Here is a 26,549-nt window from a genome sequence, read left to right as displayed (position 1 = left end):
ATATTTCAAAATATTACGTTAACTATGACTAAATGGTTGCGGAGAACTATACGCTGAGTATGTTTTCCACATTTATGGACTAGTATTGGATTCAAACAGCAGAATCGCAATGGAGATCATTAAGGTTGAGAAAGGCACGAAGGTTGCCGAAACGTGTCTCTTAATTAATTTGTGCGCCATGTATTAAAGAAATTGATGGCCCCACTCCAGAAGGTAGGGTCGCTTTTTATAGGAGGGAGCCCCGATGGGGCTTAGGAAATCTACTGAGTGTGACCCCAAAAATTTGGGATAACGCTACCGTACTATCCCCAAGACAGCACACCACTGCACTATATAAATTAATGTGGCTACATTCTGTTGACAAGCGTGCTGTATTGCTGCATGCAAAGTCACTGTTAAGGGCTATCTCACAGACCAGGGAACTACAAAGCAAATATCTTTCCAAATAAAAAGGAACTGTGGGATTCCCTTCTCCACTGATCTTTCTTGCATATCACCCTGACAAAGAACACCCATTAATTAGGACACCTGTTACATGGAGCTACACAGTTCGTCTACAAAGCACTGCTGAGGGTCCTTTCAACTTTCACTACCAGAATACACGAGAGTCTCTCTCTCTCTCTCTCCCCCCTCCCCCCACCCCCCGGACACCCTTCTAGATATACACGAGGTAACATTCTTGGTAAGTGCATTTGGTGCTTTTGAGGCTAGAATACCCAATGTTGCAGCTGATGTGAGAGGCCAACTTGGTACAGAGACCTTCAGAGCTTCAGCAATAACCTATAAACTACACTGCTGGAAGGTGGACAGGAAGAGGTGCTTGAGTTTAGGTGAAGCTAGACAAATCTAGTAGTTTTAGACATATTTCTACAAACATGGGCACTGTGATAAAAAGATACACGTTGCATAGCTAAACGTCTCTAAATTCATGCACTTAAGAAGGACCATGAACCACCCGATGAAATTGTTTTCCCGCAAATGCAGGAAAACAATAAAAAAAAGTGATGTTGACAACAGACGCAATAAAAGCCATATCGGATCTGTGTTTATCCCTAGAAAACAAAATGGATGCAGTGGGCGCTATAGTAATGAGCAAGGGAAGATCTACAACTTCTTCAAGTCACATTCTGCTTTATTTTGTTGACCACTTCCATTAGTATTGATAGGTGGATTTCAGTATTTGACTGCATATGTGCTATGTAGAGTCCACCAGGGAGCCACAAAGGTACAGCCAGCCAGCCAGCATGCATGCACTGGTTACAGGTAGCCATGGTGGTTGTTCTATAGACCCCGCTTGAGAGCGACAACCGGGCAGTCTACGGACTACAGGCATCCTGGGCGGATTCTCTTATAGTCAGAAGCGACTGAGTCAGGTTTTGCTAGTTGTTCCTAAATCCCTTTGAGGGTGGAATGGGGAATGGGTACACTGCACACCTCCTACAGGAACTTGGAGACAAGTGAGAAGCTTCCTCTCACTGGATTCAGAACCAAACCTGGATATGTTTTCAATGGCTGCACATTTCAACTGTGACTATAAGGTAAGAATATAACATCAGTGACCGATATACAGCAGTTTTAGACATATAATTTTCAGATTCCGGAGGAAATTAAAAACACTCCTCTTCCCCACTTTATAATCCTGGTTTCTCAGGCCCTAGGTAGAATTTATCAGTAATTAGCGCGGGGACTCACTGTTCTATGTGTAGCCAGGCGCTTTATAAATGCTAAAAATCAAATCAAATCAAACCATTGTTCAATCAGTTACCCCACTTATCACTTGGATATCACTGAGATATGCAATCCATCCTACTCACTGGCTCTGTGCCTTCATTTTGTAAGACGGCACAAGTAATTCTACTTATAAAGACTCTACCCCCTTTTCCAACTACAGTCCTATTTCCATCCTTCCAGTAGACTGCTAAAATCCCAGAATGTTGGGTGAACTGTCAGCTAACACAGTATACTGAGATTAACAATCTCCTTAATAATTAATTCTTAATTTGATAACTTTATTTCGGCCAAAGACCATAAAAGCACAAATAAAATTTGTACATACAAAGTAAAATACATAGAATACATAAATAGTTAAAAACCTTGGTTAAAAAATTATTAAACAATAAGTTATCAAATGAAGGATGACGGTCAGTTCAATTAATCACATTTTAACACAATTGATCAGAGTAGACCTTCTACGCCACATACCATATAAAAAGCGGGAGACCGAGAACACAATAGGGGGTGAAGTATCGAATCTTGAGCACAATGTTTTAAGCCCAACTTTCTACACAGTGGTGCCAGCCAAGATCTCCGTATTGCACTATAGGCAGGGCAGAAGAACAGGACATGGACCATATCTTCTTTACTGTTGTTGCAAACTGGGCAGATTCCCTCTTCTCGTCCCGCCCATTTGCAAGTCAATGCCCCAATCGGCAAACAGCCGTGTCTTAATTGTGTCCATCACCACCCCTTGTTGTAAATAATTTTGTCCACCCTAAGCGTGGAAGGGTATACTCAGATGTGAGTCCCTTGCTCATTGCACCATCAGGATTCAAGCAAGCCGGGCCGAAGACGCCTGAAATGGCAGAAACCGGTCCCCGGAAGCTTGTTTCCTTCCCAGTGTAAGAATTGGCTTTTGTAGTCTGGTCTGCCCTGTTCCCATGATGCACTGGGCCAGGGACAGACTAATTTGCATACAGCCAGGTTCTGAAACTGGGATGGTGCAATGAGCTAAAAAACTGTGTTGGATCTAGCCCTGATCTCTTGACTGGGTGAGAGTACTCTGCTTAATTCAGAGACTCTGTCCATCACCACCCCTTGTTGTAAATAATTTTGTCCACCCTAAGCGTGGAAGGGTATACTCAGATGTGAGTCCCTTGCTCATTGCACCATCAGGATTCAAGCAAGCCGGGCCGAAGACGCCTGAAATGGCAGAAACCGGTCCCCGGAAGCTTGTTTCCTTCCCAGTGTAAGAATTGGCTTTTGTAGTCTGGTCTGCCCTGTTCCCATGATGCACTGGGCCAGGGACAGACTAATTTGCATACAGCCAGGTTCTGAAACTGGGATGGTGCAATGAGCTAAAAAACGGTGTTGGATCTAGCCCTGATCTCTTGACTGGGTGAGAGTACTCTGCTTAATTCAGAGACTCTGTCCATCACCACCCCTTGTTGTAAATAATTTTGTCCACCCTAAGCGTGGAAGGGTATACTCAGATGTGAGTCCCTTGCTCATTGCACCATCAGGATTCAAGCAAGCCGGGCCGAAGACGCCTGAAATGGCAGAAACCGGTCCCCGGAAGCTTGTTTCCTTCCCAGTGTAAGAATTGGCTTTTGTAGTCTGGTCTGCCCTGTTCCCATGATGCACTGGGCCAGGGACAGACTAATTTGCATACAGCCAGGTTCTGAAACTGGGATGGTGCAATGAGCTAAAAAACGGTGTTGGATCTAGCCCTGATCTCTTGACTGGGTGAGAGTACTCTGCTTAATTCAGAGACTCTGTCCATCACCACCCCTTGTTGTAAATAATTTTGTCCACCCTAAGCGTGGAAGGGTATACTCAGATGTGAGTCCCTTGCTCATTGCACCATCAGGATTCAAGCAAGCCGGGCCGAAGACGCCTGAAATGGCAGAAACCGGTCCCCGGAAGCTTGTTTCCTTCCCAGTGTAAGAATTGGCTTTTGTAGTCTGGTCTGCCCTGTTCCCATGATGCACTGGGCCAGGGACAGACTAATTTGCATACAGCCAGGTTCTGAAACTGGGATGGTGCAATGAGCTAAAAAACGGTGTTGGATCTAGCCCTGATCTCTTGACTGGGTGAGAGTACTCTGCTTAATTCAGAGACTCTGTCCATCACCACCCCTTGTTGTAAATAATTTTGTCCACCCTAAGCGTGGAAGGGTATACTCAGATGTGAGTCCCTTGCTCATTGCACCATCAGGATTCAAGCAAGCCGGGCCGAAGACGCCTGAAATGGCAGAAACCGGTCCCCGGAAGCTTGTTTCCTTCCCAGTGTAAGAATTGGCTTTTGTAGTCTGGTCTGCCCTGTTCCCATGATGCACTGGGCCAGGGACAGACTAATTTGCATACAGCCAGGTTCTGAAACTGGGATGGTGCAATGAGCTAAAAAACGGTGTTGGATCTAGCCCTGATCTCTTGACTGGGTGAGAGTACTCTGCTTAATTCAGAGACTCTGTCCATCACCACCCCTTGTTGTAAATAATTTTGTCCACCCTAAGCGTGGAAGGGTATACTCAGATGTGAGTCCCTTGCTCATTGCACCATCAGGATTCAAGCAAGCCGGGCCGAAGACGCCTGAAATGGCAGAAACCGGTCCCCGGAAGCTTGTTTCCTTCCCAGTGTAAGAATTGGCTTTCGTAGTCTGGTCTGCCCTGTTCCCATGATGCACTGGGCCAGGGACAGACTAATTTGCATACAGCCAGGTTCTGAAACTGGGATGGTGCAATGAGCTAAAAAACGGTGTTGGATCTAGCCCTGATCTCTTGACTGGGTGAGAGTACTCTGCTTAATTCAGAGACTCTGTCCATCACCACCCCTTGTTGTAAATAATTTTGTCCACCCTAAGCGTGGAAGGGTATACTCAGATGTGAGTCCCTTGCTCATTGCACCATCAGGATTCAAGCAAGCCGGGCCGAAGACGCCTGAAATGGCAGAAACCGGTCCCCGGAAGCTTGTTTCCTTCCCAGTGTAAGAATTGGCTTTCGTAGTCTGGTCTGCCCTGTTCCCATGATGCACTGGGCCAGGGACAGACTAATTTGCATACAGCCAGGTTCTGAAACTGGGATGGTGCAATGAGCTAAAAAACGGTGTTGGATCTAGCCCTGATCTCTTGACTGGGTGAGAGTACTCTGCTTAATTCAGAGACTCTGTCCATCACCACCCCTTGTTGTACATAATTTTGTCCACCCTAAGCGTGGAAGGGTATACTCAGATGTGAGTCCCTTGCTCATTGCACCATCAGGATTCAAGCAAGCCGGGCCGAAGACGCCTGAAATGGCAGAAACCGGTCCCCGGAAGCTTGTTTCCTTCCCAGTGTAAGAATTGGCTTTTGTAGTCTGGTCTGCCCTGTTCCCATGATGCACTGGGCCAGGGACAGACTAATTTGCATACAGCCAGGTTCTGAAACTGGGATGGTGCAATGAGCTAAAAAACGGTGTTGGATCTAGCCCTGATCTCTTGACTGGGTGAGAGTACTCTGCTTAATTCAGAGACTCTGTCCATCACCATCCCTTGTTGTAAATAATTTTGTCCACCCTAAGCGTGGAAGGGTATACTCAGATGTGAGTCCCTTGCTCATTGCACCATCAGGATTCAAGCAAGCCGGGCCGAAGACGCCTGAAATGGCAGAAACCGGTCCCCGGAAGCTTGTTTCCTTCCCAGTGTAAGAATTGGCTTTTGTAGTCTGGTCTGCCCTGTTCCCATGATGCACTGGGCCAGGGACAGACTAATTTGCATACAGCCAGGTTCTGAAACTGGGATGGTGCAATGAGCTAAAAAACGGTGTTGGATCTAGCCCTGATCTCTTGACTGGGTGAGAATACTCTGCTTAATTCAGAGACTCTGTCCATCACCACCCCTTGTTGTAATTAATTGTGTATATAGTTTTCTTGCAGTGGGAGGCTGTATTAAATCCATGAACTCCTCCCTCCTGGGCACAAGTTTAACCTGCAGAAATTCTGTAGACAACCTGCCCATAGTTGACGAACAATACAGCAAACCTAGATTATACTGTCTCATGGAGGCCAGCAGCTCAGTTCTCCGCACCGCTGTGCAACTCTCCCATAATTGGGGCAAACCTATTTGCTATGCAACAGCTTTAATATGGGATAACCAAGGTATATTTTTGCTCTTCAGCCGCCCCCAAACTGCGGAGAACTCAGCTCTATAATCATCAAGCTCGGGTACTGTCCAGAGCCTTCTCCAATACAGGAGAGGTCGAGCCGCTACCAGTTGTGAAATGAGCTCTAGACCCAGGTCTAGTCTCAAGGGTATGAGCGGAGTGCTCTGGGGGAGGCGAATCAAGTTTCTCATAAAGGCCTGCTCAACCCTCAAGAGGCTTGATATACGCGTATGACCCCAGAGCTCTGCACCATACATTACAGCTGGTCTGGCTTGAGCACCGTAGATTTCAAGCGCTGGAGAGACTGGCTTGAAATGGGTTGTGCTCTGGAACTTGCAAATACCCCCTACAATCTGCGAAAGCCTCAGGGCGGACTTGGCTACCTGTGGGCCCCAGCAGAAATCTTCAGTCAGGGTGACACCCAGATATACAAAGGTTCTCACCCTTTCAATCGGGGTGCCATTTAGTACAGGGCTAGGGCGTGTGCGTTTCGGGGGGCCAAAGATCATAAATTTCGTCTTCTCTAGATTAATCTCGAGTCCCCGCGAAGCGCAGAATGATACGAAACCATCCAGGACCCGCTGGATGCCTGTTGATGTTCGAGACAACAACAAGGTGTCATCTGCGAACATCAGAGCAGGCACCCGACCTGACGCCAGCCATGGGGCATCACTATCCCTGACATTGTCTAGTTCACCCACCAAGCCATTTATATAGAGGCTAAAAAGTGTGGGTGCCAAGGCACAGCCCTGGCGTATGCCTCTAGTTACTGGGAAGCGGGCTGATAATTCCCCGCTCTTCCCGCACCTGACCTGGGCATAGTTCCCTGCATGAAAACGCTTCAGGACATCTAACAGATAGGGCGGAAGGTCTAGTTCTTTCAAAACCCTCCATAAACTCTCCCTGGGCACAAGGTCGAAAGCAGCCCGCAGGTCTACTAAGACAAGGTAGAGGCTGCCACCCTCAACACTTACTGTCTTCCAAAAAAGGACCTGAAGCCTAAAAAGTTGGTCTAGGGTCGAGATCCCGGATCTAAAGCCGGCCTGGAGGGTAGTCATTACTTTATGCTCCTCCGCCCATCCTAGTATTCTATCCAGGAGGATCCGGCCCATTAGCTTCTGAGTAGTATCCAGGAGGCTAATCGGCCTATAGTTTGAGGGGACTAGAGGGCAACCCTTCTTAAAAATAGGGACGATCTCAGCCCCCGCCCATACCTTCAATCTGGTTTTAGGCGCACACTTAGTAATGAGACAGTGTTGATCGCCACTTTTAATGTCATCTGTATGATCGTGGTTTCTGGGTGTCTGTGGCCCTCATTTTAATTGCATCTCCCAGCAGCTTTTGACACACAATCTCATAACATCTTGTTGGAAAACTGTGCTTAGCAGGACTTCAAGACATGGTTCTGGAATGGTTCAAGTCTATTTTTAGATCCAGATCACAGGCGTTCTACTTGACCCATACCAGTCATCATTTAAAGACCAAATATACGGAGTACCTCAATGATCAGCTCTTAGCCAAACTCTTTTCAATCTGTACATGGCCCCTCTAACAGACCTCATCGCATCTTTCGGTTTCCAGTTCTACAGCTATGCGGGCGGCACCCAGTTGATCCTCCGGTTAGAAGATGGATCCAATTTCAAAGATCGCTTTAAATTTTGCATTATGCCGGTAGATGAAGATGAATCGAGAAACACTCTGGCTTAATTCAAATAAGACTGAGGTATTGGTGTTTGGAAATTCCCTGGACAAGTTCCTGTCTTGGTGTCCTTAATCTTTAGGGTCCTGCCCAGACTCAACCAACAAGTTGTGAAATCTGGAGGCCATTTTTGATGCCAACTCTCGTTTGCGGCACACATTCAGCAACTCGTTTCAAATTGTTTTGTATTATGAAGATTCTGAAAGAAAAAAGATAAAAATCGCTTAACTTGCTTCCTATACAGAAAAGGTGCCCTTGTAAGTTGCTGTAGTACTCATTCCACGTCCCATTAGAATTATATTTGTCCATTGTTTTTGAGGTATATACCGGCTAGAACTCTGAGCTTTACTACTTCCTACTGCGTTTGTGTCCGCAAGTGCTGAGAAGAACGTCTTGTTCTTTTGGCATCAAGGTTGCTAGATGATTGGGTCTAGGTAGTCAAAATGCTGTGGGAATAGAGCAAGACTATGGGTAGGGTGACCACTGCAGTGATTACTATCTCAGCCTGGAACTCTCTTCCTCTAGACATCCACATGGAACCAGACTTACTGAGGTTCCATAAAACCCTGAAAGCCTACTTGTTCCAATAGATTTTAGCCACGTTCTTTCATTTACAGATTGCGTTGCCAGGATACCTGTGGGGAGTCATGATCTTTACAAAACCAAAAATCAAATCAATCATATCTAGTTGCCTGTTGCTCCACCACCTGCTACAGCAGGAGCTTCCCTAAGTAGTTGATTACACCTAACACCAAGGCTTACTCGAGTTGCATTCTAGGTGGAGGGCTTGAATTTGTCTTAAGGTGCAATTTTATCACAGTAAATTAGGCTATATCGAGTTATTCTTCCAACCTGTGACCTGAGCAATATTGTGGCACCTTCCGAAACTTCCACTTGGTCAAGGTCATGATATTCCTGGTCAAAATCAGTGTCTGGCTCAGTCCTCGTCAAGTTAGTGCTGAAGTCCAGGACTATTGAGTTCAAGACATGATATATTATGCTAGCTCTTGGTTTCTGGGGTGTTTTAGAAGGCAAGGCGCCCCTGCATGGTGAATCGTTACCACCCACATTTATATCCTCTGGATGAAGTGCAACTTCCTCATTAGCCCCTTCTGAACCTTCCTTCCTGAGGTGTGTGGAGAGACGCATTTGTAATTGTCCCTCCCATGCTTCTTACAAGGAAGAAATGGCCATGCTTCAAGTATCTTCCACCAAGGGGCACTAGCATTGTCTGAATCATTTCAGTACTTGAGTGAACTACTATTACCATACTATCTTTCTTTACTTCTTTTGACTAGCCTCTCTGGAGTCCTAACTATTACAGCCTCATGCATGCCTCAGGCTCCTATTTATGGATCTCCATCAGTATTCTTGATGGCACTCATGTAGATTATCAAGCTACAATAGGAGAACACATGATAAAGTCCTAGACTGTAGACACCAGTCCAAGTGGATTAGAAGAGAACCTTGGATTATACATTCGCAGTTACACTACAATTAAAAATAAGAGGCATGAGCAAGATTTGAGACAAACTTAATTAGTATTTTGCAGATACGTAGAATTCGCAGGAAGTAGTAGAAATGGCATAAGCTAGATTTGCATGTACTTTTTCCAAACTTTTTTCTAAGAACCATTTTGGTTCCCTACCTCTGTTCCATCCTACTGTGGCTCTAATTTTCCTTGGATATATATCGTATGTGCTGCCAGGTTTCGGGAGGCTGCACTTGTTCAATGGCTTAACTGAGGCTCTCCAATTAACATCCAAGGGACACCCTCTTGGGGGGGCGCACTCCAAGATTCCAAGAATCCTCATGCATAATGTATGAGATTTTGAACTAGGGGAATCTGCGTTCTGAATGCAGTATCGTATCTAGTTTAAAGGTCAGTCTCTGTAAACCGTGACAAGTGTAATGTAAGGATGAATATAGTTGAAGGGTAATGAAATACCGAGGCCTATATTATGGTACCTATATGGATTATAATACTACAATGGTGCTGAAACACTGTATATATGCAGGCATATAAAGCAAGGCAGTTATCTAATGCACTCCTACGATGCAAATCCTACTCTAAGTGTACCTAGAGTGCATGTAGGGATAAAGCCAAGAATCCCACCCCCCCAGGGACTTACCAACCCCATTACCTGATGGGATAAAGTAAAGGACACGTCTTGGCACAAACCGGACATCCCTCACGAGATGTCAGACCGCTACATGTTGATTTCATCGGTATGCAAGGACCTTGGTGCCAGTGGAAGTGCTCCCACTGCTAATCTATCAGGATGCTCATCTTTTATAATGGAAAGCATTCTTGCGATGTGCGTACAGATTAGTGATGTTATGGATATGTAGATATCCCTGTTGTCCCATGGATGAAGATAGTGATGATATGTGTACATAGTGCAAACCAAAACCTTGTACATGATGTTCAGAGCATTGTGATGTTGTGCGAAGCTAGATGTGAAAACAAGTTTAGTTTCAGGGAAACTAGTCCAAAATTGTCATGCATGCAAATGTTCACAGCTGAAAATGTTATTCGTGAGGACAATGTAAGAAATAAGCTCCTTCCCTACATGGGCCTAACTTCGAAATATAGCTCTTTGACCTTCGCTGTCACTGACACACAGGTTTACACGTAAACACACATGTTCACTCTCTTATACACACTCTCACCCGCCAGCATGTGCACAGCATGCATTTAAAAGCATTTTTTGCTCACCACAGATACCCGAGAAAGTCATATCCCTGCTAATTGTACTCTATTATTGTAACAATAGTGAAAAATAGTGAAAAATGTAATATGATTCACTTATTAGTGTAATATAAATAGTACAGAAAACATAGTCAAGCCCCCCCCGGACGTCCATAAGGACAAGCTGACTGTCCCTGGCACTGATTTTGCCACCTCTGAATCCAAGGGCTGCTAAGGCAGTGCCAGGGCCAGACTGGCAGAAGCTGGCATTGGCCGTTTCCCCGGCAGGCAAGGCCGGACTGGCCGTAACAGTCACTGGGCAATCCCCCGGTGGGCCGCAATGGATGGGGCCCCGTTTTGGGCCCCTGTGGGCCGTTTTTGTCACAGGGCCGTGTTGGCAGCATAGCTGCAAAATCGGCCCTGTAACAAAATCGGCCGAAAACCGGCCCTGGCAAAGAGCTTGGCGGCACACCCAACCCCCCGGGGTGGGGCTGGCCGAGCACTTTGCCAGGGCCGGCTTTGGTTCTCAGTCCAGCCCTGCCGGTAGGCTTGACATGCGGGGGCCTGATTTTGCAGCAGTGGGGGGCGTTTTTGCTACTGGTGGGCAGTTTTGCAGCAGTGCTGCAATATTGGCCCCCAGGAACAAAAGCAGCGGGGGTGCTGGTCTGTCAACATTGCCAGGGCTGCTTTGGGTTCTCAGTCCGGCCCTGGGCAGTGCCAGGGATCACAAGGGACATGCCATGCGGGGCACACCTACTACCCCTGGCGGCCCCTAAATGACGTCCATGGCCTAAGCCTCCCTTAGCTCACAGATGTGTTCATAGGCTTTAGGTGGCGAGGGCCCCTGAAAAGTCACACCCCTGGGTCCCTCTAATGTTCATGGTGTTTGCTTCATGCTCGATCAGCAGACCACGCTCGATGACCTTGTTGCAGGAGCAGTGATGTGAGTGAGCAGATGTGGCCTCACCTCTGATACCTAACAGCGTGCTTCCGAATTCTGAATCACGTCATCACGTTCCAAGATTGTTCAATCTAAAATACCACACTGTTCTTACTCGGAGTGCGGTAATCCTACTTAATGCACGTGTGTCTCATTCCGCGCATTAAGTGTAATGTAACAGTACTGCACAAACAAAATGTCTTAATGGCACCTTCAATCATGGGGAACCAGAACAATTATCGGCAGAAAAAATTAGGTGATGATAACTAGTCTACACATGCAAAAAACGTAAGAGCTTGATTTGCCCAAGTTAGTCCGCACCCATATACGGAAAATGCAAATCCATGTTAAAACTACTTTTCCCTAATGCAGTAGTGAAATTACTACATTGATGCATTACTTCTGACCTAGCAACCATCTCTATAACAGGACCGTAGGTAACCTGTTTCTTTTCCAAAGCTTTTTACGGACAGTTCAGCATTCGGTCACTAGGTGGCAGGATCGCACAAAGTATGTTTATCTAATCTGCATCGCATGCAAAACCAAGAAAGAAATGTTCTCTCGAGCAGTGTTTAGGTCTCGACCTACAGCATTGCTTTAGCAATGTTTGTTTGTCGAGATTCTAGTAACGCGTCCGAAAAGTCTCTCCAAGCTGCAGATTAGACACAGTACATGTGAGCCAGGCGCGTGCACATCATCAGCCACATTGCACTCCATACACCATTTGTCTGTGACTTCAAAGCAAGCCGCTCCCCCGCCCTCCCCCATCACGCTTCAAAGCAAGCCGCTCCCCCGCCGCCCCCATCAGACTTCAAAGGAAGCCGCTCCCCCGCCACTTTTGGCGCCAAGCGATTTTTTTTTTCTTTTATAGACTGTTGCTAGAAGCTGGCTTCAGTAACAGCCATGTCCCTTGGCCGGATGTGTCCGCACAGACCAGCTGCTACTCCCCTCTGTCTGGTGTCTCTCAGCGGAGTAACAGTCTCTTATCACAAAGGACGTAGCTCACACAGAAAGTCTGTTTTAAACATCCCATTCCGTAATACACACTGCTACAAACGCCGGATCGCTTTCTGTTTTGCCATGACATGCTGCCAAGGGACAGTCATTGCGATGGTTGTCTCCTGCTATGAAATAGGGGCCGGGCTGGAAAGAAAACAGACTTCTGTGGCGAGTAGAAAGGACCAGCAGAATGCGGCAGCAGTATGGAAGTCTGCGGTCTTTCAAGCATGCAGCGCAGATATTCGGTCCTTTAGTCCTGCGTATTGCACCACCCGAGACCTTGCTGTCACATTTCGGCCTTCACATGATTTTCGGGGAGTAACTCGAACTGTTTTTAAAAAATATATATTTATTTTCGGCCCGGCTGCGCGGCCAATGCTTGTTTTTAAAGGACACCCATGCCTCACTTTCAGTTTAATGGCGTGGGTGCCGTGAATTATTTGAGGTGTCATGCGCAGCCCTTCTCTGGCACACACAATGCAGCGGTTCGCTGTATTACATTGATAATGTATTTTTAAAGGGCACCCATGCAGCACTTTCAGTTTAACGGCGCGGGTGCCGTGATTGCTTTGAGGTGTCATGTGCAGCCCTTCACTGGCACGGTTCGCCGTATTTACATTAACAATGTTTTCTTTTTTTAAGCGCACCACTGCCGCATTTTCAGTTTAATGGATTGGGTGTTGTGATTGCATAGCGGTGTCATGTGCAGCCCTTCACTGGCCTGCGCAATGCCACTGTTCGCCGTATTCACATGAACAATGTTTTGTGCCTCTAACCTAAACTGAGGAATTGCACTTTATTTCACGAGCGTTTATTCTGCTTACCTTCCCGCTGTCAGTTCTTCGAGGTGAGGCTCCCCTAACATTGCATTCTTTTACAATTTAACTATAATTGATCTCTCGCATGCAGCGGCGGGCACAAGCGCCACTCAGTGCCACATAATTACACGCCACATAATTACACTGCACTTAATGCAACATACACTCCAAATACCACACAGTGCCACATAATTACACACCCCCATAATTACACTCCACTCAATGCAACATACACTCCAAATCCCACTCAATGCCACATAATTACACACCACATAATTACACTCTACTGAATGCAACACACACTCCACACAATACCACTCTATTGGCCTCACTCTATCTATCGGCCTCACTCACTCTATCTATCGGCTTCACTCTAAATATCTATCGGCCTCACTCTATCTATCTATCGCCCTCACTCTATCCATCTATCGTCCTCACTCTATCTATCGCCCTCCCTCTATCTATCTTCGCACTCACTCTATCTATCTATCGCATCACCACAGCACCACAACATCACTATGCGCTACCACAGCATCACTGAACGCATCAATCGTCACCACGACATCACTCCGCGCCACCACAGCATCAATCTGTGCAATCATTCAACAACTGGTTCAAATATGTTCTCTCAATGTTTCAGGCTTTTATTTCAAATGTCACAAAAAGATGTTAATATTTCACTTCTGTTCTTGGATTTTCTTCATAATAAAATACAATGAACATAATCTTCACAAAATTTATTTACAAAAGTTTAAGCTATTGCCATTATAAATTACAATAGCTTTTTTTAAAGTATTAATTATTAAAAAAATTACAAGCCATTGTTATTTGTAATATCAATACATCTAAGTCATGTAAATACAACACATATTGCGTTACAAATGCTATAGGTGTCACATTTGCGAAAGTTAAAACTTTCCCGCTGTCAGTTCTTCGAGGTGAGGCTCCCCTAACATTGCATTCTTTTACAATTTAACTATAATTGATCTCTCGCATGCAGCGGCGGGCACAAGCGCCACTCAGTGCCACATAATTACACGCCACATAATTACACTGCACTTAATGCAACATACACTCCAAATACCACACAGTGCCACATAATTACACACCCCCATAATTACACTCCACTCAATGCAACATACACTCCAAATCCCACTCAATGCCACATAATTACACACCACATAATTACACTCTACTGAATGCAACACACACTCCACACAATACCACTCTATCGGCCTCACTCTATCTATCGGCCTCACTCACTCTATCTATCGGCTTCACTCTAAATATCTATCGGCCTCACTCTATCTATCTATCGCCCTCACTCTATCCATCTATCGGCCTCACTCTATCTATCGCCCTCCCTCTATCTATCTTCGCACTCACTCTATCTATCTATCGCATCACCACAGCACCACAACATCACTATGCGCTACCACAGCATCACTGAACGCATCAATCGTCACCACGACATCACTCCGCGCCACCACAGCATCAATCTGTGCAATCATTCAACAACTGGTTCAAATATGTTCTCTCAATGTTTCAGGCTTTTATTACAAATGTCACAAAAAGATGTTAATATTTCACTTCTGTTCTTGGATTTTCTTCATAATAAAATACAATGAACATAATCTTCACAAAATTTATTTACAAAAGTTTAAGCTATTGCCATTATAAATTACAATAGCTTTTTTTAAAGTATTAATTATTAAAAAAATTACAAGCCATTGTTATTTGTAATATCAATACATCTAAGTCATGTAAATACAACACATATTGCGTTACAAATGCTATAGGTGTCACATTTGCGAAAGTTAAAACTATTGGCATTGTAAATGACAAAGCTATTAATTTCGTTATTTTCAAAACCAACACATAAATAAAAAAAATTGTCATTTACAATACCAATAGCTCAAACTTTCCTAATGCGAGACCTATTGCATTGCAAATGCTTGTTTTCCTTAGGGAGTGAAGGGTGTCAATGGATTTCAACCAAGACTACGAGCACCAGAGTGCCGAAACAACTGACTGTGATAACGAGTGCATCTTACGAGATTCTAATATTATTATTGTCTACCACTTCAAAGGTAATGGATGAAAATCGATTCAAAACTGTGGCCCGATTACGAGTTTGGCTGCCCGAACACCACGTCCTGCGTCCGCCAGTAGATCACAGTGCTGGCGGTTTTCAGACTGCCGTATTACGAGTTTACCACGGTGGCGGCGTTGTGGCTGAGGAGATTTTGTGGCGATGGTGATTAGTTTTCCATATGTATCAATGCCTGTGTGTACATTTCGAGTGCATATGTATCGAATGCACACATATGTAGGGGACCTTTGAAGGGTCCGGAAGAGGGGGCCTGAAAGATGGGGACCCTCGTGGTATGCCCCTGAGACCCTGCTATTGCAAAGATTGTGGCTTTGACAGCAAGGCGCATAGCAGCCTAATTGTGCAGCTCTGCCGCCGCGGTGCTTCACAGCGGGCTTTCTCATCTAAATCCGCAGGAGTCTCTGACTCTGGAATATTGAGCAGGAGCACATCTTCCTGGCTACTTTCATGGATCTCGTTCCCGATTGTCACAGGCCTCCTCTTGCTAAAATGGCGGCCGGACCCTTGCATCATCGACAGCGCCGGCAGTGCTAAATGAGCCGGGAGTGAAGCCCTCATCATACAAGGCTTCTGGTGATCTTCACATTCTACTCGCGGACATCGCTCGACCTCAGACGGTATGTTAGATGACTGGGCTCTCGCAGGAGGCTGCTCCGTGAATCGGCTTGCTGTGCCTGACCTGAAAATATTGTCCGTAATCAAATAAATATCTAAGGGCTTACATGGTCAACAGCTGCACCTCTGTGCCCTTTGGACAGCCCACCTGAAAATATACTTCATTCCAAAAAGTCCACTAATTGTAGGGTTTGAGGATACACTGAATTTGTGCTGGAGCCTCGCATGCCTCTGCCTGACCTCAAAATGGCGCCCACGTAGGAGATGGTGTGATCTGAGCTCCTGACCCTTTAGATCCTCTCATCCTTGCTTGTTGGACTTGCTATTTCCCATAATATTTCTACTGTTCCACCTGGTGGCCACAACAAGCTAACACAACATCTGCTGTGTACTGCACTGTTTGACTTGCTGGATCCTATCAGATCTCTACTGTGCCACCGTGTTGCCATAACAATGCAGCACAATATCTGCTGTGTGCTGCTTTGTAGTAGAGGGTGCACAATAACTTTAATCCCAACCAACCCTCTTCCTAACACAGGCTCTCTCCAAAACTGGCTTCTTCTAAGTGCTATATGGCAAAAGGAGGGGGGATTGGAGGTATAGAGAAGAGGGAAACTATCTAGCATATTGGATGCTCGTAAAGTGCTTATGCTGAAGCAAGTTCACATCAAAGTCCCACTAGACCAATCGCGTTACAATTCTAGCCATTCCAGGGTTTCACCTCATTGGAGGATCCAGGCCATCAGAGGTTGTTCTCACTCTCATGATTGATTTCTAATATAGAAGTGACCTTTCAGCAGATGTTGCAGTACTTTCAAGTAATGCTTCCCATGAGAAAAATATGCTTTTTGTTTTACTTGCAGTAATTTTACAAAGATTCACATCGGCCCATGTACAGTCATACCTATAACATTTCTTTGATCCTCACCTAACTGGGATGATAGAAGGATTCTTCTGAGATAATTTAATATTACCACAGCACAAATGTGTAGTCAATATTTTCTCTCTGCACACATTGATGTCGGCATTTAGGAACATAGAAGGTCTTACAAAACAGACACGGAAGTAGGGGCTGTTTTATGTTTATGTTTCAAAAAGCTTTATTAGAAACTGTATGAGCAAGTAATTAAGCAAATTTGTCAAAATACAATACAGAGATGTATAGGCAAAATCATTATTACAATAAATACATGACATAAGCAATTAAGATAAAATACAGCAACCTTTTTAAAAGCTTATATAAGAGGATATGGAAAGGTGAAAATGATAGTGCAACTGTAATTACAAGAAAGGGGAAGACAGCATGAAACAGTTGCATAAAATCATGGAACAAAACAGTAACAAAAATTCAATGTGGGGAAATATATATTCATGTATTTAGACAGAGACAAGTAGTTTATGACATGCGAAAATTCTCAGAAGTTGCACAAATAGTGGAAGGTATATGCTTATTAGTATTATTCATAAAAGTGGTTAATGGCAACCAAATAAGTCTATGAACTTGGGAGGAATAAGAAGAGATAAAAGCAGTGTCCAATCTATGATGATAGCATACAATATGCCACAAAGCTTTACATGAAATATTGGAAGAACATTTCCAGTTAATAGTTATTTGCTGATAATTGCTAATAATAAATCTGATAACTTATGGTCAGTAAACATTAAGGTATCTTCATAAGAACATTTTTACAATAGTGAAGGAGAGGTGAAATTGAAATATTACTACAATCTGTTTACAAACCGTATGTCAAAATGATAGAGAAGAAGGACACCAGAATAACATGTGCATTATATCGCTTTTAGGAAAATCACAAGTCCAACATTTAGTTCTTTTATCTGAAGAAACCTTTGCACAATAGGAGTAATATATAGTCTACATATATATATAGTCTAATGTAAACAAAAATAATAACGTTTGAGTTGTATTGACCATTTTAGAGGTGTGAATTGTTGACCATATCTTGTTACAAAGAGTAACAGACCAGGTAACTCAGACGCAGACACCGCTGCCAGCAGGCGCGCCCGCCGCTCCGGGACTTCATATCCCGGCAGCCTTTGCAGCGGCGCGTTCCCTGACGCGGAACACGCGCCAGGAGGGGCTAGATAACCAGCAAGCCCCCAGCGTCGCAGGACGCGAGCGGGACGCCCGGGACTAAGGCCGGGCAAAGGGCGGGCCCTCTGTGGCCCTCAGAGGCCTGAGGAGCCTGGGCTGGGCCACAAACCCTGTCCGATTTGTTTCAGCACATATAACTATTGGATACAGAAACTGTAAGTTTGCTATTATTACATTACAGGACAAGGGGTTGTTAGTTACAATTCATTGATAAGCCATAACTATTTGGGCCTGGTATTAAACAGTTAACATTTTATACGGCCCTTTGAGACTAGCCCCGAGGCTCGTCATGAATTGTCGGGAGACCAGAAGCATGGCCATTGCAGGAGCAAAAAAACTAACCGGAACTCTGGACGACTTTATTGTTCGCACCAATGCACTTATTGATGAGGAGATAGTACTAATGGACAGGAGGGTGTCTCAAGACCTAGCTACGGCCAAGAGATCTTCCCTTGGCCTTATTGCTCAGGCACGCACGCCCACCATCGAGTCCCGCTCCAATACTTCCGTCATGGTTCATAACACAGGGGATACTGGGGATTTTGATGTCTTAAGCTCACAACAGGATTTGGAAGCTACCCCTAATCTCAATCTTCTGACTGAGAGTGGTTTAGACAGAAATGAGTCAGACAATTCATCTTTGGCAAGTGGCATGAATCAAAGGGGTTTGAAAGAAGGGGCTATCCCTAAACAAAAGGCTAATAAACCATTTACCCTTAAAGGAAAGAAAGCACAATCTGTCCACAACCGAGACAATACCATCTTAGACCCGGAAATTGTGAACAATAACTTGGTAGTCTGTGCAAAGGATATAGGGGGGAGCACTCGATAAAACCTGGACTGCCCCTAAGTCTTCCAGATGACACTATTATTGACAATAGCCTGGAGGAAATCCTGGAATTAAGTGGCGAAGTCACTAATCTAGCCAATCATGGCCAAGACGGGAGCAGGTTAAGCACGGATAACAATATTAATATTCTTAACATGCTAAAAGCCTTACTCGAACCCATAGAGGTTAGATTACGCTGCTTAGAAACCATCTTGACAATCATTCATAAGGACATAAGTGCCCCAAGCTTTACTTTGAATGCTAAGACACCCCATGTCGCGATTACAGCTAATAAGTCATCCTTGGCTGGCAAAAGTGTCATTATCCCTAAAAACAATGTTCCCACGAACCCTAGTATTAATCCAAACTTGGGAGGTACTAAAGCAAAGACCCCTGATCTAAAACAACCAGAGAATCCAAGTAAATCTAAGTCAAATCCCCAGGTTAAACCCAATGATCTCACTCCGCCGACCCCAAAACCAGACCTGGCTCCTAGAGTCAAGGTAGCGGACCGCAGAAACATTCACCTTCCCCCCCAGATGCCTGTCCCTATGTAGTGATTCTCACTGGAGTTACTGAAATTTCACCATCTGAAGCAGAATCTTATCAGGCTTTGAAAAATAAAGTGTGCCACTGGCTCTCCAAAAACCATCCCCTACCGCCGAATATTCCAAGTAACATTCTAATGGTGGAGAGAACTCCATGGGTGGGAGGGAATAGAAAAAACTTACAAGGGGATTGCGTTGTGGTTACTTTTGAGAATACCCAGGTGGTAGAGCATATATGTAGAGGATCCTCTAGATATCAAGCAAGCAAGGTTACTGCTAGGCCTCTATCTTATTTCTACCTACCTGGGAATCAAGCTGATAAAAGATGGAGTTGGTTAAGGCGTCCACAGGATCAAATAGTCAGACAGAGGTTTAATTCCCCATGGGAGGCGCAACCTCATGACTGGGATGAGGGTGGAGAGGAGGAATGGAACTTGGTTAGGAGAAGAAGAGGCAGACCGTTTCAAGGTGGGTTTGTCGCAGGGCCCCAAAATAGTCACCCACATTATTATCACCAGACCGCAAATGGGTATGATAATTACCAGAATTTTCCTACTCTTAACCGGTATGAATGTCTGTCAACGACGGACTGGGTTGACTGACAAACACAGGGCCCATTAGATAGACAGAGGCCTCATATCTCCCCCACTCTTCTGCAAAAGGAAAATAGCATTCTGGACATGCGGAAGTTAAACCCAATTCCAACTTTTGACATCTGTCCTGTGGTAGCTGAGGCCGGGGGGGTGCATAATTCTCAAAAAACAAATTGTAATATCCTTACGTGGAATGTGGCGGGAATAACCGCTAAGGTTGTAGATCCAATCTGGCAGGGGTTTGTCAAACAATACGATACATTGGCCTTCCAAGAAACATGGGATATATCATCCTGTTTCTCACTGGATGGCTTTCACAGTTTCTCGACTCCAGCTGTATCAGGCGTAAGAGGAAGAGCTAAGGCCTACTTATATTGTTTTCACTTAACCTGGCAGGGGTTTTTAAAAAAAATAGAACCTGCACCGATTAATACACTAATAATTGAGTGGGCTATTTCGGACCACCAAACTTTTTTATTTATTAACTTTTATAATTCCAGGGATGGCTCTTTTGTGAATGAGCACCTTATTGCCCTGTCAGACTTTTTGTCAGTCTATAAACATGATTGCACCTTCGCTCCAGAGATGGTTATCCTGGGCGATTTTAACATTCACCCATGTGAGGGGGACTGCTATAATGATATATATGGAGGATTACCTGTTGAGGGGATTCCCCACTTTGAACATACAAAGGAGGGGGAGGGGCTCGAGAGTCTTCTTGCCAACTTAAATTTATTCGAATTGGGGGGTGCCAATAATGAGACTAGAGCGCCCACGTTCATTGGGAGAGATGCAAATACAATCATTGACTACATCTTTGTATCATCTGGGGTGTTGGTAAAAGCACGGGAATACAGGGTTGTGACCGCTACTTTTAGCGATCACAATCCTGTCTTACTGACCGTGGACCTGGACTGTTTCCTGACTGGAAGACACACAGGGGTGGTTGCCCCAAGAGACCTTTCAACCAGGGAGCAGGGTAGGAGATTAAAATGGGAGAAGATTGTCCCCGAAAATTTCTTCACAACATTAGCGCAGGAAACCGAGGCAGAGATGGCAGTCTGCCTTGATCCCACTTCATCAGGGCCCAACGTTGTGGCTGCTTATGCTGAGATATGCTCAAGGATCTCCAAGAACCTGGAAACCAGGAATGGCCCACAAGGTATTAAGAAGACATGTAAATGGTTTGACAAGGAATGCTCGCTTACACATACTGCCTTACTGAAAGCACTTAAACACAGACCAAAAGATAAGACACTGGTGGCGAGCCTACGAAAGGAATATAAACTTGTACTTGCTAAACGTAAGAAACAAATCAAGGAGGAAGCCTGGGACAAACTATTATCTATAGACGTATTGAGAGACAGCAAAGCATTTTGGGCCATTATTAACCAGTCATTTTTCACCGAAGATGGGAAAACAGATATGGTCTGCGTGATCGAAGATGAAAGATGGCTTAACCATTTTAAACAAATCTATGGAACTGAGTTAGGGGACTTAACTTCCCCAGTTATAGCGCCTTCTCGAAACACCATGACCATGAAATTTAATATCTCCGAGGTGGAAAGGGCGATTAAAGATACAAGCAAACATGAGGCTCCTGGACCCGATGGGGTCCCTGCCGATCTTTACATTCAGTATCCACAATTTTGGTCCAAAATATTAACTAACGTCTTTAATGCAATACCTTCAGCAGGCTTCCCATCCTCCTGGTCCTCCTCTATTATTGTTCCGATTTTTAAGAAGGGGAACAGGGGGGATCCTGCCTGTTACAGGCCAATCTCCTTGTTGGACTCTGCTGTTAAAATCTTGGGCAGAGTCATTCTACTAAGACTTGGGGATTGGCTTGAGGGGAGTGGGGTTCTCTCTGACCTCCAGTATGGTTTTAGAGCTCACAGGGGGACCATGGACCAATGTCTAAATCTTCACCTTATTATTAGCAAATATACAGTGGTGAAGAAGGGGCTTTTATATTTAGGTTTCATGGACTTATCCTCCGCTTTTGATTTGGTTAATCGCTCTAAGTTATGGCTTATTTTGCGGGATATGGGTCTGGAAATTAACTTGGTTAATTTTTTACATGATCTTCATCAGAATTTGTCCGCTTCTGTCAGGGTAACGAGGGAAGGCAGGTGTACTGAGCAATTCAGTTCAGGGAGAGGGGTCAGACAAGGTTGTATTCTGGCCCCTCTCCTTTTTACACTTTATATCAACTCTCTGGGTAAATCTTTGAACCTAGCTACCCCGGACGTTCCGCGTATGGGAGGGGCATCCATTCCGGTTCTCCTGTACGCGGACGATGCCGTCCTGCTTGCACGTACAGGCACGGGCTTACAAAGACTGTTGGACCATTTTGGGTCCTTCATGGAAGCCTTGGATTTAAAAATTAATACATCAAAATCCCACGTGATGGTAACTGGTCCACGCAGGAAAAGTATGAAGATCAAATCTTTTAGATGTAATGAAACACCAATTTCCAGGGTACCTTTTTTCTGTTATTTAGGTGTTACCTTTGATGAAAGAGGAACCTGGGGGCCTCAGTTGAAACTCAAGGGCAATGGGGTTGCAAGATCCACCACAGGTCTTATGAATTTCTCTAAAAGACTTGGCTCGAGACCCATGGAGGCTATGATTCGTATGTATAAATCAAAATGTTTGGCAATCGCTTCCTATGGGGCTGATATCTGGGGCTATGTACCATCACCAGGCATTCAAACTATAGAAAACAGTTTTATATGATCTCTTTTGTCACTCCCAAAGTCATCTCCTACATTTTCTATCCACCGCGAAGTGGGCTTGGGATATATCACTGATCTCCTAAAAATGACCCCTCTGTTACGATGGGTTGAAACTTGGACAAATGAGGAAATTACGCTGAACCACCTCATACTCAAAGACTGTATGGCCTTGGATAAAGCGGATAGTATACCCTGGCTTGCGTATGTTAGAGCGGCATGCGTGAGGCTGGGGCGTCCGGACATGTATTTATCACCACAGGGCCTCAGGAAAGAGGATGTTGGGTGGGTAAAGTTGCATTTCCGAAATTTGTTGGAGACAGCAAGGGAGGAGTTTGAACTTAGCAAGCCAATGGTGAGATCAATATATCAGTTATCAATCTCCCCAGTCATGGAACCTTACTTAAAATATGTGACCAAACCATACCATCGTTTCCTTTTACTCAGGTTCAGGTTCAACCTCATTCACCTTGTGCTTGGGGCCTATACAAAGTGGGGGACCCCAGCAAATACCCCACCTTGTACCTGTGATAGTTTTTCCACACAGGACACGCTTCACCTAGTGATGTTTTGTGATCATTATTTGGTGGCACGGAATTTTTTTTTACATCCTATCTTGAAAGTTCTTAACTTTGTCCAGGTGAGGCCTGCACTCTTACACTTGCAAATGCTTAATTCTGTGCAGGTCACATATAGTGTAGCCAGTTTTCTGGTAGCGGCAGCTCGCATTAACAAAACAAGACTCACTCAGACGAACAATGAATTAGGTTGAGATTTTGCCACTATGTCCCAGGAAAATGTATTAAGTAAAATGGGAAACAGGGGTGGACCTTTTTGAATGTATAATGTTTAAGTATCTATTCTTTGCATCAAAGATTTTAATTGTTTTAAGAATGAACGTATGCATTACAATCATGTGTATATCGGTATATTTGTAATTTTGTAAATTTTATTTGTATAATGTATGTACGTCTAAATGAATTGTGTACTGCTTTTATGGTTTTAATTAGCCGAAATAAAGATATTTGACTGACTAACCAGGTAACTTCCATATCCGTTTCCGATAGTAGCTCCACCTTAGACTTGAGCCATGGATGCTTCATAGAAGAAAGAGTATATATAATAGAGGCCATAGGGTAGGAAGCAAGCATCTGAAATACATTCAACATAATAGAAGGCAGGGAGGAACATCCAACATTATATTTAAGAGAAGTGAAAAACGCATTCAGGATGATTGAGGACAATTGAACGATTGTCGAAAATGAGGAAATTACATAGGTTTATCTTCTTCGAATAGAGGTGCATCTTCTTCAAATAATTGCTCAACCCAAATAATACAACTGTCTCGCCAAGCCTTAAAAAATACTGGTTTAATATAAACTGTAATGCATTTATTGTACCATATAGGCATCTTCAAGAAAATGGCGCAAGGATTTGTGTTTGAGTAAGTGTTGGAAATGGCCCTTTTTGCAGGGTTATCCCCAAACTTTTTGCTACTTCCTCCTATTTTTTCCTGACCTGCTATTATTGGTTTTAGGACTCTGGGCCCTTTACCACTGCTGATCAGTGCCAAAGTGCATATGCTCTCTATGTAAATTGTGTTATGAATTGGTGTTTCCATGATTGGATATTTGATTTACTTGTTAGTACCTAGTAAAGTGCACTGAGTGTGCCAGGGCCTGTAAATCAAATGCTACCAGTGGGCCTGCAGCACTGATTGTGCCACCCACGTGTGTAGCCTTAAAAAGGTAACTCAGACCTGCCATTGTAGAGTCTGCACGCAGACGGTAACTGCCATGCCGACTTGACCAGTGCACACACTTGCCAGTCCCTAACCTTCCCTGTTCCTACATGGCAAGCATCCCTAAGGTAGGCCCAAGGTACCCCTGTGGGCAGGGTGCAGTGTATGTGAAAGGTAGGACATGCCCTGGAGTGTGTGTGGCATGTCCTGATAGTGAATAACAGCCAATTTAGTTTTTCACTAGTGCAAGGCTACCTGTTCCCCATAGGGCGGAATGAGAAGTTTGTTTATAACATCTTATAGACAAAACTGGCCCGGGGAATTAGGTATGAAAATAACATTTTGTATGCCTGAACTCCGAATCTAACGATGCATCTTTTAGTAAAGGTGATTTTTACATTCTGTGTTTGAAAATACTACTTTTAGGAAGTAGGTATTTTCTTGCTCAGTCATCCCGTGTGCCTCTCCTGGAATGTGGATTGCCTGTCTGAGTTTTGGACGACAGATGGCTAGGAAGCAAGGGTGGCTCCCGATAGTCTAGGTAGGTCAGGAAAGGGCTAAATAGACCTGGGCTGCGATGGGGGAAGAGGGAGGAGATTTCCTTGCACCTGGTCTGCTTCTGACAATCCTGTCCCATCCCCTGCCAGGAAATCACACCAGAGAAGGCAGAACTGGTTCTGACTGGGCACAGACACCCATTGTCTAGAGGATCAAAGGATTTTTGGATACAAATGCTGGGGCCCAGACCCCTGAACTTTAAAACTCTTTTTGCCCAAGAAGACTGCCAAGAAGAAGAGCTGGAGAAGTGGTGAGGAGGACCTACCACTTTGCTGTGTGCTTTGCTGTGTTGGCCTGCAGTGGCTGCTTTTGTATTGGGCAGTGAAAGGACTGGGCTGAACTTTCTGCAATCTACTTTTGTGAGTTTCTCCAAGGGCTGTTCACGAAGTCTCAGGAATAACAAAGACTTCAAGCTCTTCTGCCCGCAGCACTGGGGACTGTGTGTTTTGTGCTGCAAAAAAGGAAAAGCCACTTAACGACATCTACGATGCCGCTGCCGACTCCGTGTCCTGACGGCACCGCAGAGGGCACTGCCGCAATGCCGCACAGCAACCTGGGTCTGACCGATGATGGCAGCTGACGCCCCCACCGAGCGCTGCTCACACTGTGACCTGTGGGCACCGCACTCTGCACCGCATTGCGTCACGACGACACCTTGGTTTCCCCGATGACGCCACTCCATGCCGGAATCAACACCACTACTTGCACCTTGGCTCGAGTGCCTTGCTCGTAAAGTTACACGACGCACCGCCCTCATCCCACACTGCAATCTTGGCCTACCGATGCCGGTGACATCGACTCCAGTTCATCAGCCCATGACAGTGCTTCAGCAACGACGACGCTGCTTGCACCGTGACCTGCTAGCACCGTGGCGAGCACCGCCTTCATCTCGCCCGCGACCCTGGTCTCACCGACGATTGGGCCGCGACCTGAGAGCACCGCACAGCTGCACTTCGCACCGCAGCACTCCTGACTCCAACTGAGAGGAGATTGACCTGCAATGTGTGTGACTTCAAGGGCCCGACGACTCTTGCACCGACCTCCGGATCCGACGCCTGCGAACGCCGTGTTATCGGAAGCTCAATGAGAGGTAGCCGAGGCCCTACAATTCTAAAAGGTACTGTTTGCGGGTCTTCCCGAGACTGTAGGTGGCCTGCGATGCCGTGGTCAGCCAGAACTGTTTGGATTTGTGTGCTCACGATGCCATGATAGCTCCGGACGGAGGTATTGACATTCAGGAACTGTTTTTAAAGCGTATTTTGGTAACTGTGGATTTTTTAGTACTGTATTGTGGATTTTTATCTTGTCTTAAATATATAAAAATATTGGATATTTTTCTAAACTGGTGTGGTGTCCTTTTGTAGTGCTGTTGGTTATGTGCAAATGCTTTACACACTGCCTCTAAGATAAGCCTGACTGCTAATGCCAAGCTACCATGGGGGTGAGCAGGGGTTATTTTAGGAGTGTAACTCCCTAATCCTGACTTTCCTTAAAATTAAGAGTAACTGTTTCCTTCACAGAATTCGAGAACCAAATACCCAAATATTTAATTTGAGATGGATTCCATTGAAAGCTGGATTTATTTATTTATTTGTGGGTTTTAAACAGCGCTAGCCAGACCCGAAGGTATCAGAACCCTTTACATATAATGCAAAATCAAGTAAAGCTTTGTGAAGGCAAGGTAGTTACAATATGAGGGCATT

Source organism: Lissotriton helveticus, chromosome 3_2 (genome assembly GCF_964261635.1).
Source record: "Lissotriton helveticus chromosome 3_2, aLisHel1.1, whole genome shotgun sequence".
In the NCBI taxonomy this organism is placed as follows: Eukaryota; Metazoa; Chordata; class Amphibia; order Caudata; family Salamandridae; genus Lissotriton; species Lissotriton helveticus.
Note: the sequence above shows the minus strand (reverse complement) of the source record.